Here is a 27,410-nt window from a genome sequence, read left to right on the forward strand (position 1 = left end):
TGTGATTTCCTGTTTAGTTTTATTTCAAACATAAATGTTACTTTTGTTTTGGGTTTGGACATATGATTTCTCTTTCATTTGCTGTTTCATGGAATAAAGTATATTTAACAGTTATTTTAAATGTAGCGAAATTACGTTGCCACGAGCAGCACCGCAGATATTGAGATGAGTGAGATGCAAGACTTCGCTCTCACACGGTCACTCAACTGTATCTGAGCATGTGCACGGATTGCTTCGCACTGTTAGGGCCCCGAATCAGACTTAGGAAATTACACCTTTCTTTTATGCAAGCCTTTCCTATACTCTTCTCAGTTGGTATTCAGATTTGCCTTTATCAAGGTAAGGGGTTTTTGAAGGCATGGTTCTCTTGCTAAATAAGTGTAATTCGACCGATGAAAACCCTCCCAACTTGCTGGCCAACAGATATTCTTGTGGAGTTTTCATTCAATAGGGTTTTCAGTACGTTCATACATTCATATTTACTGGTAATAGAGAAAGCCATCCCTTTAAATACAATGTACCTTTTTTTTTAATTAGAATTTTGTCAACAGACTCAATAGAATATATTGAGAGAAAGGGTTCCGAATATTCGAGATCAATGATAGGATGCCATCTAAATATATGCATATTCATCTCTTTTTCAGCACCAACTGATATATTTAAAAAAAAAACATTTTGTTTTTTAAATACTGATATTGTAGATTATTTAGGGTTAGGAAAGTAGGAATCATAAATGGGTTTGCCAAGCCTTTATAAATGAAAGAAAAGAAAACAGTGGTTTGATTCATTCTGACATGTGCCACATTAAGTTCTTTAACCCATGGTAATGTTGGGAGATTAGTATGCGTAGAATTCTAATAGGGAGAATAGTGTACACTAGTAGGCTATACCCTCGTCTATTGCCTGTACTAACCACGGAACTGTGATGACACGCACCATACGTTGGGTTCAGACTGTTACTGCTTGGTCTGCTCTCCGCTCCATAACGATTGAATTAGTCTACATGTTTTAAAAAAAAAAAGATTAATTGTTACTAATGATCCCCAGCAACTACCACACGGCCGTGACAGCGTTTACAGAGGGAGCAAATTAAGGTAAATGGAATTAAATGGAATGATAATGTAGGCTATAACAATTTGAAGGGAACTAACATTAAATTGACAGTTGAATATGTGTGGTTATTAGGCCTACTGACGTCCGATACTGATGGTGACTAATGTTTAACATGATAGGAAATAAAGTCAGAGGTAGTCTATAATTAAGACATTTGAGAGTGCCTATCCCTGCAAGTTACACAGCCTTAAAGTTTTAATTCTGCATAATGGCACAGCATTTCACACTTTACAGTGGGAAAGTTGATATGCTTCTGTTTGCTGCCATATGACTGGTTTCACGTCTCCAGCGATTATAAGGTCAGATCTAAAATAAGTGTCATTTATATTCACAATCCCCTTATTCAAATGGATGACTCATTTACCTAGTGTTTATCAATAGCTGTTATCAAGTTGTAAATGACAGTGAATGCAGAATGGTGTTATTTCTATCAGAAAACAATTAAGTAGATGCTTTTCCCACTTGGAACTGGTAGGTTTGCTAGACCTTATTCATGGTTTCCTCACTAGTAAAGGTGGTGAAATTATTAGGGAATTAAGTCAAGATACGCCTCCAACACACCTTCATTAATATGGTGTATCTGTAGACACACCAACAACACACCTTCATTAAACAACTTCTTCAGGATTGGCGGGTCCCCTGCGGGACGGTTCAGCTAACGTAGGCTAATGTGATTAGCATGAGGTTGTAAGTAACAAGAACATTTCCCAGGACATATCTGACATTGGCAGAAAGATTAAATTATTGTTAATCTAACTGCACTGTTCAGTTTACAGAAGCTATTACAGTGAAAGAATACCATTCTATTGTTTGAGGAGAGTGCACAGTTTTGAACATGAAAAGTTATTAATAAACAAATTAGGCACATTTGGGCTGTCGTGATACAACATTTTGAACAGAAATACAATGGTTCATTGGATTAGTCTAAAACTTTGCACATACGCTGATGCCATCTAGTGGCCAAAATCTAAATTGCACCTGGCTGGAATAATACATTATGGCCTTTCTCTTGCATTTCAAAGATGATGGTACAAACAAATAAAAAAAAAGTAGTTTTTTTTCTTTGTATTATCTTTCACAAGATCTAATGTGCTATATTCTCCTATATTCCTTTCACATTTTCACAAACTTCAAAGTGTCCTTTCAAATGGTACCAAAAATATGCATATCCTTGCTTCAGGGCCTAAGCTCCAGGCAGTTAGATTTGGGTATGTCATTTTAGTCGATTCTTTAAAAAAACAAAGGGCCTGATCCTTAAGAGGGTGTATCTGTAGACACACCTCCACCACACCTTCATTAATATGGTGTATCTGTAGACACACCTCCACCACACCTTCATTAATATGGTGTATCTGTAGACACACCTCCACCACACCTTCATTAATATGGTGTATCTATAGACACACCTCCAACACACCTTCATTAATATGGTGTATCTGTAGACACACCTCCACCACACCTTCATTAATATGGTGTATCTATAGACACACCTCCAACACACCTTCATTAATATGGTGTATCTATAGACACACCTCCACCACACCTTCATTAATATGGTGTATCTGTAGACACACCTCCACCACACCTTCATTAATATGGTGTATCTATAGACACACCTCCAACACACCTTCATTAATATGGTGTATCTATAGACACACCTCCTCCATACCTTCATTAATATGGTGTATCTATAGACACACCTCCAACACACCTTCATTAATATGGTGTATCTATAGACACACCTCCACCACACCTTCATTAATATGGTGTATCTATAGACACACCTCCAACACACCTTCATTAATATGGTGTATCTATAGACACACCTCCAACACACCTTCATTAATATGGTATATCTATAGACACACCTTCATTAATATGGTGTATCTGTAGACACACCTCCACCACACCTTCATTAATATGGTGTATCTATAGACACACCTCCTCCATACCTTCATTAATATGGTGTATCTGTAGACACACCTCCACCACACCTTCATTAATATGGTGTATCTGTAGACACACCTCCAACACACCTTCATTAATATGTTAATATGGTGTATCTGTAGACACACCTCCAACACACCTTCAACTGGCGAGTGTAGAGAGTGCAGGGATATTGTTATCCATGTCGGCACCAGCGATGTTAGGATGAAACAGTCAGAGGTCACCAAGCGCAACATAGCTTCAGAGTGTAAACCAGTTAGAAAGATGTGTCGGCATTGAGTAATTGTCTCTGGCCCCCTCCCAGTTAGGGGGAGTGATGAGCTCTACAGCAGAGTCTCACAACTCAATCGCTGGTTGATAACTGTTTTCTGCCCCTACCAAAAGATAGAATTTGTAGATAATTGGCCCTCATTCTGGGACTCACCCAGAAACAGGACCAAGCCTGGCCTGCTGAGGAGTGACGGACTCCATCCTAGCTGGAGGGGTGCTCTCATCTTATCTATGAACATAGACAGGGCTCTAACTCCTCTAGCTCCACAATGAAATAGGGTGCAGGCCAGGCAGCAGGCTGTTAGCCAGCCTGCCAGCTTAATGGAGTGTGCCACTAGAACAGTCAGTGTAGTCAGCTCAGCTATCCCCATTGAGACCGTGTCTGTGCCTCGATCTAGGTTGGGCAAAACTAAACATGGCGGTGTTCACCTTAACAATCTCACTGGAATAAAGACCTCCATTTCTGTCATTATTGAAAGAGATTGTGATATCTCACATCTCGAAATAGGGCTACTTAATGTTAGATCCCTCACTTCCAAGGCAGTTATAGTCAATGAACTAATCACTGATCATAATCTTGATGTGATTAGCCTTACTGAAGCATGGCTTAAGCCTGATGAATTTACTGTGTTAAATGAGGCCTCTCCTCCTGGTTACACTAGTGACCATATCCCCCGCGCATCCCGCAGAAGTGTTGCTAACATTTATGATTGCAAATTTAAATTTACAAAATAAATGACTGCGTCTTTGTCTTTTGAGCTTCTGGTCATGAAATCTATGCAGCCTACTCAATCACTTTTTATAGCTACTGTTTACAGGCCTCCTGGGCCATATACAGCGTTGCTCACTGAGTTCCCTGAATTCCTATCAGACCTTGTAGTCATGGCAGATGATATTCACATTTTTGGTGACTTTAATATTCACATGGAAAAGTGCACAGACCCACTCCAAAAGGCTTTCGGAGCCATCATTGACTCAGTGGGTTTTGTGCCTCTTGGCCTCTAAACCTTCAAGCTCCATACTGGACCCTATTCCAACTAAACTACTGAAAGAGCTGCTTCCTGTGCTTGGCCCTCCTATGTTGAACATAATACATTTACATTTGACATTTTAGTCATTTAGCAGACGCTCTTATCCAGAGCGACTTACAGTAGTGAATGCATACATTTCATGATTTTTTTGGTTTGTTGTTGTTGTAATAAATGGCTCCCTATCCACCGGATGTGTACCAAACTCACTAAAAGTGGCAGTAATAAAGCCTCTCTTGAAAAAGCCAAACCTTGACACAGAAAATATAAAAAACTATCGGCCTATATCGAATCTCCCATTCCACTCAAAGGTTTTTGAAAAAGCTGTTGTGCAGCAACTCACTGCCTTCCTGAAGACAAACAATGTATATGAAACACTTCAGTCTGGTTGTAGACCCCATCAAAGCACTGAGACTGCACTAGTGAAGGTGGTAAATTACCTTTTAATGGCGTCAGACCAAGGCTCTGCATCTGTCCTGGTGCTCCTAGACCTTAGTGCTGCTTTTGATACCATTGATCACCACATGCTTTTGGAGAGATTGTAAACCAAATTAGTCTACATGGACAAGTTCTGGCCTGGTTTAGATCTTATCTGTCGGAAAGATATCAGTTTGTCTCTGTGGATGGTTTGTCTTCTGACAAATCAACTGTACATTTTGGTGTTCCTCAAGGTTCCGTTTTAGGACCACTATTGTTTTCACTATATATTTTACCTCTTGGTGATGTCATTTGGAAACATAATGTTAACTTTCACTGCTATGCGGATGATACACAGCTGTACATTTCGATGAAACATGGTGAAGCCCCAAAATTGCCCTCAATGGAAGCCTGTGTTCCAGGCATAAGGAAGTGGATGGCGGCAAATGTTTTACTTTTAAACTCGGACAAAACAGAGATGCTAGTTCTAGGTCCCAAGAAACAAAGAGGTCTTCTTTTGGATCTGACAATTAATCTTGATGGTTGTACAGTCATCTCAAATAAAACTTTGAAAGACCTCCGCATTGCTCTGGACCCTGATCTCTCTTTTGACGAACATATCAAGAATATTTTAAGGACAGCTTTTTTCCATCTTCGTAACATTACAAAAATCAGAAACTTTCTGTCCAAAAATGATGCAAAAACATTAATCCATGCTTCTTGTCACTTCTAGATTAGACTACTGCAATGCTCTACTTTCCAGCTACCTGGATAAAGCACTAAATACACTTCAGTTAGTACTAGACACGGCTGCTAGAATCTTGACTAGAACCAAAAAATGTGATCATATTACTACAGTGCTAGCCTCTCTACACTGGCTTCCTGTTAAAGCAAGGGCTGATTTCAAGGTTTTACTGCTAACCTACAAAGCATTACATGGGCTTGCTCCTACCTATCTTTCCTATTTGGTCCTGCCATTCATACCTACACGGACGATACGGTCACAAGACGCAGGCCTCCTTATTGTCCCAAGAATTTCTAAGCAAACAGCTGGAGGCAGGGCTATCTCCTATAGAGCTCCATTTTTATGGAATGGTCTGCCTATCCATGTGAAAGATGCAGACTCGGTCTCAACCTTTAAGTCTTTATTGAAGACTCATCTCTTCAGTAGGTCCTATGATTGAGTGTAGTCTGTCTCAGGGGTGTGAAGTTGAACGGAAAGGCACTGGAGCGACGAACCGCCCTTGCTGTCTCTGCCTGGCCGGTTCCCCTCTCTCCACTGGATTCTCTGCCTCTAACCCTATTACGGGGGCTGAGTCACTGGCTTACTGCTCCAGTTTCAACTGTTCTGCCTGCAGCTATGGAACCCTGACCTGTTCACTGGACGTGCTACCTTGTCCTGGACCTGCTGTTTTGGACTCTCACTCTGCCACACCTGCTGTCTCTAACTCTAAATGATCGGCTATGAAAAGCCAACTGACATTTACTTCTGAGGTGCTGCCATGTTGCACCCTCCACAACCACTGTGATTATTATTATTTGACCCTGCTGGTCATCTATGAACGTTTGAACATCTTGGCCATATTCTGTTATGATCTCCACCCGGCGCAGCCAGAAGAGGACTGGCCACTATTCAGAGCCTGGTTCCTCTCTAGGTTTCTTCAAAGGTTCCTGCCTTTCTAGGGAGTTTTTCCTAGCCGCCGTGCTTCTACATCTGTATTGCTTGCTGTTTGGGGTTTTAGGTTGGGTTTCTTTACAGCACTTTGTGACATCGGCTGATGTAAAAAGGGCTTTATAAATACATTTGATTGATTGATTAATATGGTGTATCTGTAGACACACCACCACCACACCTTCATTTAGTTGATCTCCACCAATAACGAATAGCAGGTGAATGGGGGTGAATAGGGGGTGAATAGTGGGTGAATAGCGGGTGAATAGCGGGAGAATAGGGGATGAATAGGGGATGAATAGGGGGTGAATAGCGGGTGAATAGCGGATGAATAGGGGGTGAATAGCGGGTGAATAGGGGGTGAATAGGGGGTGAATAGCGGGTGAATAGGGGGTGAATAGGGGGTGAATAGCGGGTGAATAGCGGATGAATAGGGGGTGAATAGCGGGTGAATAGGGGGTGAATAGGGGGTGAATAACGGGTGAATAGCGGGTGAATAGTCCCGTGTAGCTCGCTTGGTAGAGCATGGCACTTGCAATGCCAGGGTTGTGGGTTCGATTCCCATGGGGGACCAGTATGAAAAATGTATGCACTCACTACTGTAAGTCGCTCTGGATAAGAGCGTCTGCTAAATGACTAAAAGGTAAAATGTAAATGTAAAATGAATAGGTGGTGAATAGGTGGTGAATAGGGGGTGAATAGGTGGTGAATAGCGGGTAAATAGCGGTTGAATAGCAGGTGAATTGCATGCCGTTTTCGTGCTTAAGTTCAGGGTCAGAATACGCATATAGGCAAAAGTGCATAAAAAAGGGAATTACTTTCCATTTACGCGCACTTAACTCTGCTCGGAATCAGGCCCTTAGAGTGTTGTAGGTACCTGCCCAAAACAGCAGACAAGCTGACCTTTGCCCTTCAACACTATGCTGTTTGACTTCCTGCATTTACAGCATATCGCTGAGTCTAAGTTAAATTTTTGCCATTGCTTTGTTATTAAATGTGTTTACTATTGATAAGAGTTTCTGCTAAATGTAAAAAAATATATAAATGAAGGCCTACTTGACTGTCAGAGAATGCCTTTAAGATAAATTCTCAAATTATCCTGCATGAGTTTCCTGTAAAAAACAAGAGTACAGAAATGTCAGATGTCTGAAAAGAATAGAACATTTCAATGATAAAAAAAATAAATAAAAAATCAGCCTTTCTCTTGGACTCTGAAACCCCATTGAGGTAAACCTACACTCGATCCCTCCGATGTCAACAACTACAGACCAGTATCCCTTCTTTCTTTTCTCTCCAAAACTCTTGAACGTGCCGTCCTTGGCCAGCTCTCCTGCTATCTCTCTCAGAATGACCTTCTTGATCCTAATCAGTCAGGTTTCAAGACTGGGCATTCAACTGAGACTGCTCTTCTCTGTGTCACGGAGGCTCTCCGCACTGCTAAAGCTAACTCTCTCTCCTCTGCTCTCATCCTTCTAGACCTATCTGCTGCCTTTGATACTGTGAACCATCAGATCCTCCTCTCCACCCTCTCCGAGTTGGGCATCTCCGGCGCGGCCCACGCTTGGATTGTGTCCTACCTGACAGGTCGCTCCTACCAGGTGGCGTGGCGAGAATCTGTCTCCGCACCATGCGCTCTCACCACTGGTGTCCCCCAGGGCTCTGTTCTAGGCCCTCTCCTATTCTCGCTATACACCAAGTCACTTGGCTCTGTCATATCCTCACATGGTCTCTCCTATCATTGCTATGCAGACGACACACAATTAATCTTCTCCTTTCCCCCTTCTGATAACCAGGCGGCGAATCGCATCTCTGCATGTCTGTCAGACATATCAGTGTGGATGACGGATCACCAGCTCAAGCTGAACCTCGGCAAGACGGAGCTGCTCTTCCTCCCGGGGAAGGACTGCCCGTTCCATGATCTCGCCATCACGGTTGACAACTCCCTTGTGTCCTCCTCCCAGAGTGCTAAGAACCTTGGCGTGATCCTGGACAACACCCTGTCGTTCTCCACTAACATCAAGGCGGTGACCCGATCCTGTAGGTTCATGCTCTACAACATTCGCAGAGTGCGACCCTGCCTCACACAGGAAGCGGCGCAGGTCCTAATCCAGGCACTTGTCATCTCCCGTCTGGATTACTGCAACTCGCTGTTGGCTGGGCTCCCTGCCTGTGCCATTAAACCCCTACAACTCATCCAGAACGCCGCAGCCCATCTGGTGTTCAACCTTCCCAAGTTCTCTCACGTCACCCCGCTCCTCCGCTCTCTCCACTGGCTTCCAGTTGAAGCTCGCATCCGCTACAAGACCATGGTGATTGCCTACGGAGCTGTGAAGGGAACGGCACCTCCATACCTTCAGGCTCTGATCAGGCCCTACACCCAAACAAGGGCACTGCGTTCATCCACCACTGGCCTGCTGGCCCCCCTACCTCTGAGGAAGCACAGTTCCCGCTCAGCCCAGTCAAAACTGTTCGCTGCTCTGGCACCCCAATGGTGGAACAAGCTCCCTCACGACGCCAGGACAGCGGAGTCAATCACCACCTTCCGGAGACACCTGAAACCCCACCTCTTTAAGGAATACCTAGGATAGGATAAAGTAATCCTTCTAACCCCCCCCCCCCCCTTAAAAGATTTAGATGCACTATTGTAAAGTGGTTGTTCCACTGGATATCATAAGGTGAATGCACCATTTTGTAAGTCGCTCTGGATAAGAGCGTCTGCTAAATGACTTAAATGTAATGTAAATGTAAGGTAAAGTATCTGGCTCCATCACCATGGCAGCACTTCAGATGATGTGTTCTAGAATCTACAGTAGCCTATCAGAGGTGGTGCTCGGCGCAGGTCAGGAAACCCCAGATGATGTGTTCTAGAATCTACAGTAGCCTATCAGAGGTGATGCTCGGTGCAGGTCAGGAAACCCCAGATGATGTGTTCTAGAATCTACAGTAGCCTATCAGAGGTGGTGCAGGTCAGGAGACCCCAGATGATGTGTTCTAGAATCTACAGTAGCCTATCAGAGGTGGTGCTCGGTGCAGGTCAGGAAACCCCAGATGATGTGTTCTAGAATCTACAGTAGCCTATCAGAGGTGGTGCTCGGTGCAGGTCATGTTCCCCATCCACTGCACTGTCACTGAGTGGCCTGATCAGTCCTGCTGTCTGCATCCCAAATGGCACCCTATTCCCTATATCAGGGGTATTCAACTCTGACCCTACCAGGTCCGGAGCCTGCTGGTTCTCTGTTCTACCTGATCATTAATTACACCCACCTGATGTCCCAGGTCTAAATCATTCCCTGATTAGAGGGGAATCACCCACCTGATGTCCCAGCTCTAAATCAGTCCCTGATTAGAGGGCAATCACCCACCTGGTGTCCCAGGTCTAAATCAGTCCCTGATTACAGGGGAACAATGGGGAAAAAAAGTTGAGTTCGAGGGCCCTACGTAGTGCACTGCTTTTGACCACTAAAAGTAGTGTACCACAGTATATAAGGGAACAGGGTGCCATTTGGGAAGTCCCCACGGTCTCCCTAAAAGAGGCTTGTGAATTGAAAAATGGCCGGCAATAAAATGGGTAACCTACATACATGGAGACCATGGGAAGATCTCAATTGCATTCTCCTTGCGTCCTCTCCGTGGGAGAATCTCAATTGCATACTCTTCGCTTCCTTTCCTCTCTACTCACCTCCTTCTCAAAGTCCATTGGATGAGAAAACTAGAGGTCCCTCCTCTATGACCTTCTCCTCCAGTGGGTTTTGAGAAGGAGTTGAGGTGTGAGAACATGAGGTTTATACAATTGAGATCTTCCCCCGTATCTCATATTCCCAGAATTCTTCAGTGTGGTGTGAAGTCTGAACGAGCGCTCTGTCATTTCCCGGCTGAGGAATTGTGTCGTGACTTTGCTGTGTGTTACTGTTTCACTTTCAACACTGACACAATGAGCAATGTGGGTAATATTGCTTCTCCTTATTTGTTTTTATTAAGGATTCCCATTAATTCCTGCCAAGGCAGCAGCTGCTCTTCCTGGGGTCCAGCAACATTAAGGCAGTTATGTACAATTTACAATATTACATGACATTTCATTTCATAACACTTTTCACAACACATTAAGTGTGTTCCTTCAGGCCACTACTCTTCTACCACATACAGTGGGCTCCAAAATTACTGGCACCCCCGACTGGCAATGCACAAACAATATAATTATAGAGATAAACTCAAAATACCAACATGTGAGAAATACTGTACTTTATTAATGTTTCAATGGAACCCACCAAAATCATACAATTATTTAATACAAAATACATTTCTCCAAAATCAAGGTTTCATAATTATTGGCACTCCTCACTTAGCACTTAGTGCCACCACCTCTGGCAGGGATAACAGCATGGTGTCTCTTCCTGTAATGTTTGACAAGGTTAAGGAACACATTTGGAGGGATTTTGCACCATTCCTCTATGCAGATCCTTTCAAGATCCTTCACATTCTTGGGTTTTGTTCTTATCAACTGCCCTCTTCAACTCAGCCCACAGGTTTTCTATTGGATGGAGGTCCGGCGACTGAGATGGCCATGGCAGAACAGTGATTTTGTTGTCACAGAACCATTTCTGTGTGGATCTTGAGGTCTGTTTTGGGTCATTGTCTTGTTGGAAAGCCCACCTACGGCCAAGTCCCAGCCTTCCGGCAGAGGCAACCAGATTGTCAGCCAAAATTGCCTGATACTTGGTGGAATTCATTATGCCATCAATCTTAACCAGTGCCTCTGGACCTCTGGAATTAAAACAGCCCCAAAACATCACTGATCCACCACCATATTTCACTGTGGGTATAAGGAGCTTCTCCTTGTATGCATCTCTGTTTCGACACCAAACATGCTCAAGGTGTATCTGACCAAAACGTTCAATTTTGGTCTCATCTGACCAGAACACCTTCTTCCAGTCATAATTTAAATGACGTTTGACAAACTCCAAGTGCTTGCGTCTGTGTCTTGGGGTCAGAAAGGGCTTTCTTCTGGAAACCCTTCCAAAGAGCCTGTGGTTGTGGAGGTGGCGTCTGATGGTGCTTTTTGAAACCTGGTGACCCCAAGACACCACCAAGGTCTGCAATTCTTTCACAGTGATTCTTGGGGATTTTGTTGCTTCTCTCACCACCCTCCTCCCTATCCTGGGGGGCAAAATGCATTTGCGTCCTCAACCCGTGAGGTTTTCAACTGTTCCATATGTTTTGAATGTTTTAATAATTGCCCTGACAGAATTCAGTCATATATTCAATCGTTTGTGGATCTTCTTGTAGCCATCACCAGATTTATGAAGGTCTATGACCATCTGTCCCTTTTGAACGGCCAGTTCTTTTGTTTTCTTCATGGTGTTGGATGACAAAGGGATATTGCATGCGTGTTACCTCATTTTAATACCCTAGTGAAACAGGAAGTGATGTAATGGCTCAATATAGTTCCTTAACACTTAGATACATTTAAATAAGTGGAATTTAATTCCTGGTTTAATATTGGTAGATGTTATTTACATTAATATTTAAGGGTGCCATTAATTTTGAAACCTTGAATTGGAGAACATAGATTTTTTATTAAATCAATAAATGATTGTGGTGGGTTCCATTGAAACATTAATAAAGTACAGTATTTTTCACATGTTGGTATTTTGAGTTTGTCTCTATAATTATATTGTTTATATTTTTTAAAGTATTGTTTGTTCATTGCCAGTCAGGGGTGCCAATAATTTTGGAGCCCACTGTATATACAATACAAAATCTGTGTGTGTAGTGTGTTTTATCATGTGTGTCTGTTCCTGTGTGTGTGTCTTCACAGTCCCCGCTGTTCCATAAGGTGTATTTTAATCTGATTCTACTGCTTGCATCAGTTACCTGTTGTAGTTTCATGTACCGTAATTTCCGGACTATTAAGCGCACCTGAATATAAGCCACACCCACTGAATTAAAAAACATATATTATTTTGAACATAAATAAGCCGCACATGTCTATAAGCCGCAGGTGCCTACCGGTACATTGAAACAAATTAACTTTACACAGACTTTAACGAAACATGGCTTGTAACAAAAAATAAAAAATTGGCAGTAAGCTTTAGTTGTCTTTTTGCACTGAGTCAATTCCTCACGCTGCTGTTTCCAATGTCTTATCATCGACTCATTAAGACCAAGCTCCCTTGCAGCAGCTCTATTTCCTTTTCCAACAGCCAGATCAATCGCCTTCAACTTGAAAGCTGCATCATATGCATTTCTCCGTGTCTTTGCCATGATGAGGGTGACAAAATGACTACCGTAATCAGAATGATGGGAAGTTTGAGAGCGCTCGATTTAATCTAAACAGTAAACAAAAAAGTTGTTTGACCTTAACCCGTTCTGCAATTTCATTGGTCTAATGAAAGCTTCATGCCGCCAAAAAACTGAGCACGTCACAGAATGTGTTTCTTTTGGATAAAAAAAAATTGAAAGCGGGAAAAATCCATATATTAGCCGCGTCATTGTTTAAGCCGCGAGGTTCAAAGCCTGGGAAAAAAGTTGCGGCTTATAGTCCTGAATTTACGGTAGTCATGGTTCTTCGTAATACTGTGCGCCTCCCATAGTCTGTTCTGGACTTGGGGACTGTGAAGAGATCTCTTGTGGCATGTCTTGTGGGGTATGCATGGATGTCCAAGCTGTGTGATAGTAGTTTAAACAGACACCTCGGTGCATTCAGCATGTCAATACCTCTCATAAATACAAGTAGTGATGAAGTCAATATCTCCTCCACATTGAGCCATGAGAGATTTACATGCATATCATTAATGTTCGTTCTCTGTGTACATTTAAGGGCCAGCCATGCTGCCCTGTTCTGAGCCAATTGTAATTTTCTGAGGTCCCTCTTTGTGGCACCTGACCACATGACTCAACAGTAGTTCAGGTGGAACAAAACTAGGGCCTGTAGGACTTGCCTTGTTGATAGTGTTGTTAAGAAGGTAGAAACTAGGGCCTGTAGGACTTGCCTTGTTGATAGTGTTGTTAAGAAGGCAGAGCAGTGCTTTATTATGGACAGACTTCTCCCCATCTTAGCTACTGTTGTATCAATATGTTTTGACCATGACAGTTTACAATCCAGGGTTACTCCAAGCAGTTTAGTCACCTCAACTTGCTCAACATCCACATGATTTATTACAAGATTTAGTTGAGGTTTAGGGTTTAGTGAATGATTTGTCCCAAATACAATGCTTTTAGGACTAACTTATTCCTTGCCACCCATTCTGAAACTAACTGCAGTTCTTTGTTATGTGTTGCAGTGATTTCACTCGCTGTAGTAGCTGACGTGTATAGTGTTGAGTCATCCGCATACATAGACACACAGGCTTTACTCAAAGTTGCATGTCATTAGTAAAGATTGATTGAAAAAAAGTAAGGGGCCTAGACAGCTACCCTGGGGAATTCCTGATTCTACCTGGATTATGTTGGAGAGGCTTCCATTAAAGAACACCCTCTGTGTTCTGTTAGAAAGGTAGCTCTTTATCCACAATATAGCAGGGGGTGTAAAGCCATTATAGCAGGGGGTGTAAAGCCATAACAAGATATCCCTCTAGTGGTGTGGGGGCTGTGCTTTGGCAAAGTGGGTGGGGTTATATCCTGCCTGTTTGGTCCTGTCCGGGGGTATCATTGGATGGGGCTACGGTGTCTCCTGACCCCTCCTGTCTCAGCCTCCAGTATTTATGCTGCAGTAGTTTATGTGTCGGGGGGCTTGGGTCAGTCTGTTATATCTGGAGTATTTCTCCTGTCTTATCCGGTGTCCTGTGTGAATTTAAGTATGCTCTCTCTAATTCTCTTTCTTTCTTTCTTTCTTTCTCTTTCTTTCTTTCTTTCTTTCTTTCTTTCTTTCTTTCTTTCTTTCTTTCTTTCTTTCTTTCTTTCTTTCTTTCTTTCTTTCTTTCTTTCTTTCTTTCTTTCTTTCTTTCTCTCTCTCGGAGGACCTGAGCCCTAGGACCATGCCTCAGGACTACCTGGCACTATGACTCCTTGTTGTCCCCAGTCCACCTGGCTGTGCTGCTGCTCCAGTTTCAACTGTTCTGCCTGCAGCTATGGAACCCTGACCTGTTCACCGGACGTGCTACCTGTCCCAGACCTGCTGTTTTCAACTCTCTAGAGACAGCAGGAGCGGTAGAGATACTCTCAATGATCAGCTATGAAAAGCCAACTGACATTTACTGTAAGAGGTGGGTACTGGCGGCAGAGAAGTCAGGCGCAGGAGAGCAAAACTGTGTTTTACAACGACGCAGTTTAATAGTAAAAACCACCGGAAAACAGAACAATCAATAAATGGGTACAAAACCCGTCGCACACCAGACATAACGTGCACAAAAACTTACAATAAACAATACCGGACATGGACATGGGGGGAAACAGAGGGTTAAATACACAACATGTAATGATGGAATTGAAACCAGGCGTGTGAGAAGACAAGACAAAACAAATGGAAAATTAAAAGTGGATCGATGATGGCTAGAAGACCGGCGATGCCGAGCGCCGCCCGTACAAGGAGAGGAACCAACTTTGGCGGAAGTCGTGACATTTACACCTGAGATGCTGAGATGCTGACCTGTTGCACCCTCCACAACTACTGTGATTATTATTATTTGGCCATGCTGGTCATTTACGAACATTTGAACATCTTGGCCATGTTCTGTTATAATCTCCACCCGGCACAGCCAGAAGAGGACTGGCCACCCCTCATAGCCTGGTTCCTCTCTAGGTTTCTTCCTAGGTTTTGACCTTTCTAGGGAGTTTTTCCTAGCCACTGTGCTTCTACACCTGCCTTGCTTGCTGTTTGGGGTTTTAGGCTGGGTTTCTTTACAGCACTTTGAGATATCAGCTGATGTAAGAAGGGCTATATAAATACATTTTATTTTATTTTGATTTGATAACACATACATTTTTCCAGCAGCAGACTATGATCAATAATGTCAAAAGCCGCACTGAAGTCTAACAAAACAGCCCTCACAATCTTTATATCATCAATTTCTCTCAGCCAATCATCAGTCATTTGTGTAAGTGCTGTGCTTGTTGAATGTCCTTCCCTATAAGCGTGCTGAAAGTTTGTTGTCAATTTGTTTACAGTAAAATAGCATCGTATCTGGTCAAACACAATATTTTCCAAAAGTTTACTAAGCGTTGGTAACAGGCTGATTTGTCGGCTTTTTGAGCCAGTAAAGGGGGCTTTACTATTCTTGGACAGCGAAATTACTTTTGCTTCCTTCCAGGCCTGAAGGCACACACAGTAGGCTTAGATTGAAGATACGGAAAATTAGAGTGGCAATATCGTCTGCTATTTTCCTCAGTAATTTTCCATCCAAGTTGTCAGACCACTGTGTCAAGTTGTCAGACCCCTTATGCTCCCTATCTCTCTCTCGCTCTCTCTAGCCTATTGTCACTTTGAAGTCAACGCGGGTTTGGGTTTCCCCCTATCCAGATTGAATTTGAGAATTCCATTAGAGCCAGCTCGAATTTGGCCCTGATTTAAAGTGCCAATGGAAACGGGGCTTCTCTCTGCTATCAGCTGTGAAATCTAAAAATACTTTCCCCTCAGAATCCCTAACTGCTAATTGTCTCACCTACAGTCCCCTCATGTCAAGACTCAGTGTTTTCATGTTATAAGATGTTAATAATTTGGTGGCTCCACCACCTCTCCATCTGTCCTCCTCAGCTCCCCCACCTCTCCATCTGTCCTCCTCAGCTCCACCACCTCTCCATCTGTCCTCCTCAGCTCCACCACCTCTCCATCTGTCCTCCTCAGCTCCACCAACTCTCCATCTGTCCTCCTCAGCTCCACCAACTCTCCATCTGTCCTCCTCAGCTCCACCACCTCTCCATCTGTCCTCCTCAGCTCCATCACCTCTCCATCTGTCCTCCTCAGCTCCACCAACTCTCCATCTGTCCTCCTCAGCTCCACCACCTCTCTATCTGTCCTCCTCAGCTCCACCACCTCTCCATCTGTCCTCCTCAGCTCCACCACCATCTCTCCATCTGTCCTCCTCAGCTCCACCACCTCTCCATCTGTCCTCAGCTCCATCACCTCTCTCCATCTGTCCTCCTCAGCTCCATCACCTCTACATCTGTCCTCCTCAGCTCCACCACCTCTCCATCTGTCCTCCTCAGCTCCACCACCTCGCCATCTGTCCTCCTCAGCTCCACCACCTCCCCATCTGTCCTCCTCAGCTCCACCATCTCTCCATCTGTCCTCCTCAGCTCCACCAACTCTCCATCTGTCCTCCTCAGCTCCACCACCTCTCCATCTGTCCTCCTCAGCTCCATCACCTCAGCCTCCCAGTTTGCCAGCCTGGCATACCAACTGATTTTTGTACGTTTCATCGGACTAAGTGGCTACTGAGGACTGGAGAAAGCAGACGTATCCAATTCATATTAATATCGTTTTTTATCTAAACAAAAATCTTTTAAAAAATCTAACAAAATAAATGAAATTAAATAAACACATACAAAGAAAAAATTATGAACACTCGCACCTGACATTCCCCTCTTACTAGCTCTGACTTGATGCAGTTAGCTACTTTATTGAAGAACATTTTACTTACTATGACTGTGATATGTGGTTGTTCCACCTATCCATCTTAATAAGATGAGGGCACTAACTGTACGTTGCTCTGGCTAAGAGCGTCTGCTAAATTAATCTCTAAAATGTCATGTAAAATTTCACCACAGAGTTCTGGAGCAAGCAGACTGGAAGCCTGGGGTCCGAACTGATTTCATATATAGCATTTCTAATAAAATCTTATCCAGCAGGTTTAAAAAGGTGCAGCGAAACGCTTGTATTCAATGCTTGAAATGCACTGTTATGAAACGTAGCGAAATCAAGTGAAACGTACAGTAGCAAAATACGTCTCTGTGGCTTTCCCTGCCTGATGAAGATGACCTGAAGATGAGACCGAGGCACCTGAGCTATCCTCACTTAGCCAAGGTAAGACGGTGTCTAAATCACCGAGGCAAGGTCAGACGGTGTCGAAATCACTGAGGCAAGGTCAGACGGTGTCTAAATCACTGAGCCAAGGTCAGACGGTGTCTAAATCACTGAGCCAAGGTCAGACGGTGTCTAAATCACTGAGCCAAGGTCAGACGGTGTCTAAATCACTGAGCCAAGGTCAGACGGTGTCTAAATCACTGAGCCAAGGTCAGACGGTGAAATGGCAAAATTAACAACATTAATTTAGAATGAACCCTACAATTAGCAGTGTTGGGAGATTTGGAAAGACGTAGCCAGGAAAGACGTAGCCAGGAAAGACGCAGCCAGGAAAGACGAAGCCAATCAATCAACAATATTATAATACTCTTAGCAAAAATATGTCTATTTAATTTACGATCTGTGGATACTATGTACCTTTAATTTACAATCTGTGGATACTATGTAGCTTTAATTTACAATCTGTGGATACTATGTACCTTTAATTTACAATCTGTGGATACTATGTACCTTTAATGTACAATCTGTGGATACTATGTACCTTTAATTTACAATCTGTGGATACTATGTAGCTTTAATTTACAATCTGTGGATACTATGTACCTTTAATTTACAATCTGTGGATACTATGTACCTTTAATGTACAATCTGTGGATACTATGTACCTTTCATTTACAATCTGTGGATACTATGTACCTTTAATTTACAATCTGTGGATACTATGTACCTTTAATTTACAATCTGTGGATACTATGTACCTTTAATTTACAATCTGTGGATACTATGTACCTTTAATGTACAATCTGTGGATACTATGTACCTTTAATTTACAGTCTGTGGATACTATGCGATTAGAAAGGGTTAAGATGTGTGTAGAACATCACAGTACAACTGAAAGATATATTGAAGAGGAGTCTACGAAGATACTGTAGGTGGGATGGGCTGAGAGACACTATATATAGGTAATCTACTGTAGGTGGGATGGGCTGAGAGACACTATATATAGGTAATCTACTGTAGGTGGGATGGGCTGAGAGACACTATATATAGGTAATCTACTGTAGGTGGGATGGGCTGAGAGACACTATATATAGGTAATCTACTGTAGGTGGGATGGGCTGAGAGACACTATATATACATAATTTACTGTAGTTGGGATGGGCTGAGAGACACTATATATAGGTAATCTACTGTAGGTGGGATGGGCTGAGAGACACTATATATAGGTAATCTACTGTAGGTGGGATGGGCTGAGAGACACTATATATAGGTAATCTACTGTAGGTGGGATGGTCAAAGAGACACTATATATACATAATCTACTGTAGTTGGGATGGGCTGAGAGACACTATATATAGGTCATCTACTGTAGGTGGGATGGGCTGAGAGACACTATATATAGGTAATCTACTGTAGTTGGGATGGGCTGAGAGACACTATATATACAGCTAATCTACTGTAGGTGGGATGGGCTGAGAGACACTATATATAGGTAATCTACTGTAGTTGGGATGGGCTGAGAGACACTATATATAGGTAATCTACTGTAGGTGGGATGGGCTGAGAGACACTATATATAGGTAATCTACTGTAGGTGGGATGGGCTGAGAGACACTATATATAGGTAATCTACTGTAGGTGGGATGGGCTGAGAGACACTATATATAGGTAATCTACTGTAGGTGGGATGGGCTGAGAGACACTATATATAGGTAATCTACTGTAGGTGGAATGGGCTGAGAGACACTATATATAGGTAATCTACTGTAGGTGGGATGGGCTGAGAGACACTATATATAGGTAATCTACTGTAGGTGGGATGGGCTGAGAGACACTATATATAGGTAATCTACTGTAGGTGAGATGGGCTGAGAGACACTATATATAGGTAATCTACTGTAGGTGGGATGGGCTGAGAGACACTATATATAGGTAATCTACTGTAGGTGGGATGGGCTGAGTGACACTATATATAGGTAATCTACTGTAGGTGGGATGGGCTGAGAGACACTATATATAGGTAATCTACTGTAGGTTGGATGGGCTGAGAGACACTATATATAGGTAATCTACTGTAGGTGGGATGGGCTGAGTGACACTATATATAGGTAATCTACTGTAGGTGGGATGGGCTGAGAGACACTATATTTAGGTAATCTACTGTAGGTGGGATGGGCTGAGTGACACTATATATAGGTAATCTACTGTAGTTGGGATGGGCTGAGAGACACTATATATAGGTCATCTATTGTAGGTGGGATGGGCTGAGAGACACTATATACAGCTAATCTACTGTAGGTGGGATGGGCTGGGCGTTAGCCCAAATGCCTGCAGATGGTGCTATTGTGTCTTTTCATTTTACCGTCCAAAAGGGAATCTTAGCAGCTGGCTCGTATCCCCCATGGACTGGTTCCGACTTAAAACATACTCCATGTCAATGCCTTGGTACGAACCATTCCACAGGGGATACAAGCAGTAGTGGTGCGTGGGTAAAATCACAGGGGATACAAGCAGTAGTGGTGCGTGGGTAAAATCACAGGGGATACAAGCAGTAGTGGTGCGTGGGTAAAATCACAGGGGATACAAGCAGTAGTGGTGCGTGGGTAAAATCACAGGGGATACAAGCAGTAGTGGTGTGTGGGTAAAATCACAGGGGATACAAGCAGTAGTGGTGTGTGGGTAAAATCACAGGGGAAGCCAAACCAGAAGAAAATGCCATATTACAACCTATGTTGTGGTAATTGTGTTGTTCGCTCCACAGCCTGTAAATTCATATCCGGCCGTGATTGGGAGTCCCATAGGGCGGTGCACAATTGGCCCAGCGTAGTCCAGGTGTGGCCGGGATAGGTCGTCATTGTAAATAAGAATTTGCCTCGTTAAATAAAGGTTAAATTTAAAATAATATTAATAATTTGACAGCGTGATATATAGGCCTAAAGGTCAAGACAATAAGAAGACACAGTGGCAGAATAAATTCAACCACACCTTAAGTTTCATCACAAAACCGGAGAGCGACCTCTGTCTGGTGAAATCCACAAAGCATATTGCATGTAACAAACAGTTACATGACCTACAGCAGGGATCAAGCAAGTTAATGTGGTAGGATCAGTTACACTTCTGTGTAGAATGTATTTTTATAAACTGAACACCTTTCAGTTTTCTTTCCTTTTGTCTGCTCACAATATGTGTATTTTTCAATACAACACGGTATTAGTTTTGAATACTTATGACAAAAAAATGTATGTTTAATTATCAAACAAATTCTTCAATAATAAAGGCCCATGATAGGCACTCATTAGCTATCCTTCCTACAACAGGCCACTGGTAGGAATTTCTGCTCCGTTTCATTTCGGACAATAATATAGAGTGGGACTGGAAACATTTGACAGAGGAAAATAAGCTATTTCTGAGGTATTTCAACAATACTTTAAACAACGCCACTTTATATAATGTTCTCATACCCTACATTGCTCATCTCATATATATATACTGTACTCTATACCATCTACTGCATCTTGCCTATGCCGTTCGACCATCACTCATTTATATATTTTTATGTACATATTCGTATTCATTCCTTTACACTTGTGTGTATAAGGTAGTTGTTGTGAAATTGTTAGGTTATATTACTTGTTAGATATTACTGCATGGTCGGAACTAGAAGCACAAGCATTTCGCTACACTCGCATTAACATCTGCTAACCATGTGTATGTGACAAATACATTTGATTTGATTAGATTTTAATAGTCATGTCGAACAAAGAGATATTTTAGATACAGTTATCCCACATTATGGGGTTATTAGTTGAATCAACAGTTGGAGAGATGGGGAGACTCCTCGACGAGTGTGCTGCTGTTTTGGAGAATTAAGACAATAGCTTACTGAAGAGAGAAATGGAGCGTGTGAATACAACCAACAAGGTGAGTGAGTGCATCATCAAACCAGAGAGTTTGTCCGCCGGCATTTGCGCCACCACTTTTCAATCTGCCACAACACTTTTCAATCTGCCCCATCACCTTTGATTTGGTTTAATAAATATTGATGTAAACACATTAAAAAGAGGGACAAAGTAATGAATTTCAGACTGTTTTTCCTTTACTTTGTTACCTCGTGTACAAGTAGTCTGTGCTTCAGTTCACATCGGAGTGGTGTAGCTTGTGTGTTCTCTGGTATTATTGTGTTCCCAACAATTGGATGTTCATTCCACCATCTACTATGCGGGTGGATAATAAATATAACCAAAAAGTGAATTACACGGGTACATTTTTTTTTGTCAAACTATCAAAAATAAATGTTAAACTAAACAAAATCAACCTGCTTTTCTGTTCAAATCCAAAATGCAGGTCCCCACACATGCTCAGAATGGTCCTGTGTGGGCAGGACATTTTCTGGCGACAGTAGTCATTGCGGTGCTGCTGCCGTGAAGTCTTGGAGCACCAAAAATGTATCAGCTGCAGATATGACGTCCAGCTTTGTCACATTCGTCGTAAAGATGGGACCAAGGCGCAGCGGGAATGTGTATGCTCATCTTCTTTATTGTGAATAAAAACCAAAACAAACACTTAAACAATGACGCGAAAACAGTCCTGTGAGGCACACAGCTACACTTACGGGACAACTACCCACAAAAAAACCATGAAAAACACCCCTACTAAATAGGACCTTCAATTAGAGGCAATGAGGAACAGCTGCCTCCAATTGAAGGTCAACCCAATAAACTAAACATAGAAATAGAAAGACTAGAACGAACATAGAAATATACTAACATAGAACATGAACCAAAAACCCCGAAACACATAAAACAAACACCCCCTGCCACGTCCTGACCAAACTACAATAACAAATAACCCCTTTACCGGTCAGGACGTGACAAGCTTCTTGGACACTTGTGTGGTACAATTAATAACTGTGGCTATAAATACTACCAAATCCACCTTCTTTACAATGAGTGTATCCAGATCACTCGATTGACGTAAAACAACTGGTTGCGGGTGCCACTGCTATATCCTCTTTAGGACTGTGGCCTCTTGCCCCTTACACTCTCTTCACCGCCTCCATATAGGAGATCTGATGTACAGCCCTGATCCTTGACACTTCAAACTCTTTCACCCTAACAGGGCCCTCAAAGTATTATCTCCACCACAGTTGCAACATTTTCCATTCACAGATTCTTCAATAACATATTTCTCCCATCTGCAAACATTTGACATGTGGCCATTTTTTTTTTGTTTTTGCAATTCCACTGTAGTGGTTTCGGACACAAATGCTCTCACCGCATACATCACATATCCAAGCTTCACATGTGCAGAAAGGGTCTCCTCAAACAACAATAGTCGATAAGCTTTTCTCCGTCTTTCTATTTACCATACAGGTCAGTCGACGTGCACTGACCACTACTGGGATGTGCAATGACCACTGAGCCTATCGATACTATTGTTGTTTGAGGAGACTACCTACACAGATAGATTCACAGAATCCACTAGATGGCACAGCCACAAAGTCAAAATTGTCTATATTGTAAAAATTCATAAAAAACTAAAATGTGCTTTTTTTTTGTCTTAATTGAAGGTTAGATTTAAGGCATCCGCATTCTTCCCAAACAACGTTTTTGTTCGATTTGGCCTTCGGCAATATATATAGGGTTTAAAATCACATATTAATAAGATACATTGTAGAAATAAGGAGGGTTTATAACTTTGTGACCATGGTAACTAGTGATGACCCAAAAATTCCGACTTTGACGAATTGACTTGTTGGAAAGATGGCATCCTATGAAGGTGCCATGTTGAAAATCACTGAGCTTTTCAGTAAGGCCATTCTACTGCCAATGTTTGTCTATGGAGATTGCATGGCCGTGGGCTCGATTGTTATACATCTGTCCGCAACGGGTGTGGCTGAAATTGCTGAATCCACTAATTTTAAGGGTGTCCTCATGCTTTTGTATATACAGTGCCTTCGGAAAGTATTCAGACCCCATGACACTTTCCACATTTTGATATGTTATGTACAGCCTTATTCTGAAATTGATTAAATTGCTCTTTTTCCCTCATCAATCTACACACAATACCCCATAATGATTAAGCAAATTTTTGCAAATGTATTATTAAAAAAAAAGGAAATATAGCATTTACATAAGTATTCAGACCCTTTACTTAGTACTTTGTTGAAGCACCTTTGACAGTGATTACAGCCTAGAGTCTTTTGGGGTATGATGCTACAAGCTTGTCACACCTGTATTTGGGGAGGTTCTCCCGTTCTTCTCTGCAGATCCTCTCAAGCTCTGTCAGGTTGGATGGGGAGTGTCGCTGCACAGCTATTTAGTTAGTTATGCTATCCCCTGAATATGAATGTTCAGTTTTTTGGGGGCTTTTCAGAGTCTGTGGATGATGAAGCCGTGTAATACAGACTGATTTAATTCAGAGTAGCTCTGTTGGACGGAAACACTCTGCTACATAAAATACCTTACTTCCCCAACCTTGTTTGAAGTGGGGGGGTTTTTCACATTTTTTATTAACCTGAATTGAAATGGCTCTGTTACCGGAGGGAATACTGTATTTTAATATAAGATGGGGAAACCAGGGCTCCATTATGTTACCCATGGTCTGGTGGGTGACTTACGGAGGGAGGGAGGGAAGGACACTTCCCAGGCTGTCGAAGTAGTGGCTCATTTCTCCGCTGCCTCCTGTTGTTTTGTCTTCCCAGAGCCTATGGATGGATGGACGATAGTTCTACTACAGTAATTATTACAGTCAGTCATGTGCTCATGGTTGAAGGATCAAGGGGATGGCTGGTTGTTGGTCTCACAGACAGTAATACTGATATCTATCCTGAGCCCGTCTCCCTACAGATTGTAGTCTCACAGACAGTAATACTGATATCTGTCCTGAGCCCGTCTCCCTACAGATTGTAGTCTCACAGACAGTAATACTGATATCTGTCCTGAGCCCGTCTCCCTACAGATTGTAGTCTCACAGACAGTAATACTGATATCTGTCCTGAGCCCGTCTCCCTACAGATTGTAGTCTCACAGACAGTAATACTGATATCTGTCCTGAGCCCGTCTCCCTACAGATTGTAGTCTCACAGACAGTAATACTGATATCTGTCCTGAGCCCGTCTCCCTACAGATTGTAGTCTCACAGACAGTAATACTGATATCTGTCCTGAGCCCGTCTCCCTACAGATTGTAGTCTCACAGACAGTAATACTGATATCTATCCTGAGCCCGTCTCCCTACAGGTGCGTATGTGTGTAAGGTCCCACCGCCCCCCCCCCCTCTCTACCGCCCCCTCCTGGCCAGGCTGTCTGCACCCTGCTACTGGACATGCTGGTCTCAGACCGTGACGCCCGGCCCACCTCCGCCCAGCTGGAAGACAGAGTCCGCTCTGCCATGGAGGAGGACGCACAGTGGCATGGACACAGTTAGCGTTCCGTAACCACCCTATTCCCTACCTAGTGCACTACTTTAGACCAGGTCCCATAACCACCCTATTCCCTACATAGTGCACTACTTTAGGTCAGGACCCATAACCACCCTATTCCCTACCTAGTCCACTACTTTAGACCAGAGCCCCCATAGTAGTTCATTGTATTTGTATTTATTAAGGATCCCCATTAGTTCCTGCCAAAGCAGCAGCTACTCTTCCTTGGCCTTCCCTGTGGCTCAGTTGGTAGAGCATGGTGTTTGCAATGCCAGCATGGTGTGTGCAACGCCAGGGTTGTGGGTTCGATTCCCACGGGGGGCCAGTACAAAAAAAATGCATGAAATGTATGCATTCACTACTGTAAGTCGCTCTGGATAAGAGCGTCTGCTAAATGACTAAAATGTAAAAAATGTTTATTGTGGATCCCCATTAGTTCCTACCAAAGCAGCAGCTACTCTTCCTGGGGTTTATTATGGATCCCCATTAGTTCCTGTCAAGGCAGCAGCTACTCTTCCTGGGGTTTATTCAGGATCCCCATTAGTGCCTGTCAAGGCAGCAGCTACTCTTCCTGGGGTTTATTATGGATCCCCATTAGTTCCTGCCAAGGGAGCAGCTACTCTTCTTTGGGTCCAAACACACCAAATCACCCACATTACATATAAAACAACAGATAAAACCGTGAACTATGTTTGTACTGAATGAGCTAAAGATAAAACAGTACATCATATAACATCTCTACAGTACCACATATCCACAACACAACATGTTCAATACCACCATACAACAATACCACCATGCGTGCGTATGCATGCGTCTGTACCTTTTTTGTCTGTGTCTCTTCACAGTTCCCGTTGTTCCATAAGGTGTAGGGAATGGGGGTGGCATTTGGGATACAACGATGGTGACAGGGCACCATGAGGGAGAACCCACAACCTTGGGTTGGTGTTGCCATGCTAACTAACTGTGGCTCTTTGGTCTTTTCAATATATTCAGTCGTATGTGGTCCTTACGGGAGTTGAACCCACAACCTTGGTGACCGATGCTCTTGTTGTCTAATACTTAAAAAGAAACACCCATTTATATGCACCAAGTCATCAGTAACAGACGTACTGTACTAGTCTACTGACTGACGGGGATACTACTGTTGTTTAGGCACGCCATTTGACAACACACCTAATGTATCAGGGAGTCAGTGGACTTCTGTCCTCCATGACACAAACGGTATGTATGCTTTTACTGTCTGGCTCGCTAGCTTATAGGTCTACGTAGTGGTCAGAAATTGTTCCAAATCTGAACACCAAATATTTAATCTTTCATCAACTATTTCATTAATCATGGCGTACATGTGTTGAGCTGTAACATTTTATTTTAAGGCAATGTGATTTAATAAATACATATTTCTGGAGTTTGACTGTCAGTGACTTTAATCAATATGATAGTCAGTTCATTCTTGCATTTGAGATATTTAGAATGGCTTTATTATGTCAATTGAGCAGGTGAGATTTTTGTTGTTGTTGTTGTCTTCTTCAATGTATCAGTTTAGATCGAGTACATTTTCGGTCCTGTCATGAAATCTTGTTGCTCAGCAACAACCCAGACATTGTCAGAGTCCAACAGCGTTTTATGGGATATTGTCATCAGAACCCTCCAGGCTATGCTTTAGTTTCTATGATTCGGCCAATCGCAGCGAGCTCCAGAGTACACTGTGTGCAATAATCACCCAGATGTTATCACCACCAATTTTCACAAATCCTCAACTCATCTCACCAAAAGGATGTTTTCTCTCTCTCTGTCTGATTTGTGTGTGTGTGGGTGTGTGTGTGTGTGTGTGTGTGTGTGTGTGTGTGTGTGTGTGTGTGTGTGTGTGTGTGTGTGTGTGTGTGTGTGTGTGTGTGTGTGTGGTGTGTGTGTGTGTGTGTGTGTGTTTTTTTTTTCTCCCAATGTACCGTACTGCAGTGGTTCACTGGCTGTATTTTAAAAAGCATTCCATCATCAACAGGAAATGAAACCCATCCATTTTGATTGGTCTGGATGATATATCCGTTGTGTGTGACTAGAGATGTTAATAATGGGCATAGGTCTAGTCGTGAACGTCCGGGACAGAGGACAGAGCAGAGATGAACATCTAGCAAACAATATTTTGTAAAAAAATAATAAAAAAAAAAAATATATATATATATATATATATATATATATATATATAGTACCGGTCAAAAGTTTGGACACCCCTTCTCACTCAAGGGTTTTTCTTTATTTTCTACGTTGTAGAATAATAGTGAAGACATCAAAACTATGAAATAACACATAGAATCATGTAGTAACCAAAAAAAGTGTTATATATTTGAGATTCCTTTACATTGATGACAGCTTTGCACACTCTTGGTATTCTCTCAACCAGCTTCATGAGGTAGTCACCTGGAATGCATTACAATTAACAGGTGTGTCTTGTTAAAAGTTAATTTGTGGAATTTCTTTCCTTCTTAATGCGTTTGAGCCAGTTAGTTGTGTTGTGTCAAGGTACGGGTGGTTTACAGAAGATAGCCCTATTTGGTAAAAGATCAAGTCCATATTATGGCAAGAA

The sequence above is a fragment of the Salmo salar genome, chromosome 15, assembly GCF_965601325.2.
Source record: "Salmo salar chromosome 15, fSalSal1, whole genome shotgun sequence".
NCBI classification, from domain to species: Eukaryota; Metazoa; Chordata; class Actinopteri; order Salmoniformes; family Salmonidae; genus Salmo; species Salmo salar.